Source organism: Musca vetustissima, unplaced genomic scaffold (genome assembly GCF_032173495.1).
Source record: "Musca vetustissima isolate MV318-11 ecotype Yass unplaced genomic scaffold, APGP_CSIRO_Mvet_v1 utg311356, whole genome shotgun sequence".
Taxonomy (NCBI): Eukaryota; Metazoa; Arthropoda; class Insecta; order Diptera; family Muscidae; genus Musca; species Musca vetustissima.
In genome coordinates this window covers 18,503-19,535 of record NW_026878025.1, presented here as the reverse complement: position 1 = coordinate 19,535, position 1,033 = coordinate 18,503, and positions in this window count along the sequence as shown.

Below are 1,033 nucleotides of genomic sequence, written 5' to 3'. Positions count from 1 at the left end.
GCTAACTCACCGACAATTAGCGTAGAAAATAAATTGTCGTGGTGATTATACAGCTGCGGTTTTAGTGGCATATATTTTTACTACAAAACAAAAAGCACAAAAAAATTAAGCAACATTTGTCGCATTAATGACTCGAAGAGGGGAGGGACCAGGCTAAAGAAGAATCGACCAGAAGTACTCTTTAAGCTTAACGACAAATTGTCCTTAAAGACTATTAAATCCTTGGGGTATGTTGGTGGCTGTATTTTTTTTGTGGGGTGGTGGTATTTTGAATGACTGGATGATAACTTGCCAAGGATGTGTTCCTTTTTGTTGTTGTCGTTGTTGCTTCTATAATTTTATTTTCGCCACCCATTCATTATTTACATACTCGACAACATTTGTCTTCATTCATTCGTTCGTTCTTTATTTCGTTTTGTGTTCTTTTTTTTTTGGATATTCAAATTTGTTTCATTTCTTTAGACTGATGGAGGATGGGGGAAAATGGAGGTCATGAATTTTTTAAGGACTTGTCGCAACATTTTGTTCACCCAACTCCTCCACTGCGTTAAAGTTCAGTCATATGTGTTTGATGATACTGCCATGGGCCCTGTTGGCTGTATTTGATTCTTGGGTGATTCTTTTTTGCCCTGCAAACACATCTCTCTGTCGACGTTATGTTTGATATACTTCTTGACAGTTTAAGTTTTGGAATTTGTTTGGTGTCACATTTTTTTGCTTCGCGATGTGCGTGATAAAATGTAACAGAAAGCAGGGTTGCCATCATTGACTTTTTTCTTAAACATAAAGTGGGAGAAAGAAAAATGGTGAGCTTAAGGGGACCTCTACAGGTGAGCTGAAGGATGTCTGGAAGGAGCCTTCTATGGGTGGGCTGAAAAAGCCTTTATAGACGAACTGAACGGAGCCTCTTTATAGGCGACCTAAAAGGAAGCCTTTATAGGCGACCAAAAGGGAGCCTTTATAGGAGAGCTGAAGCTGGGAGCCTTTATAGGCGAGCTGAAGCTGGGAGCCTTCTATAGGCGAGCTGAAGCAG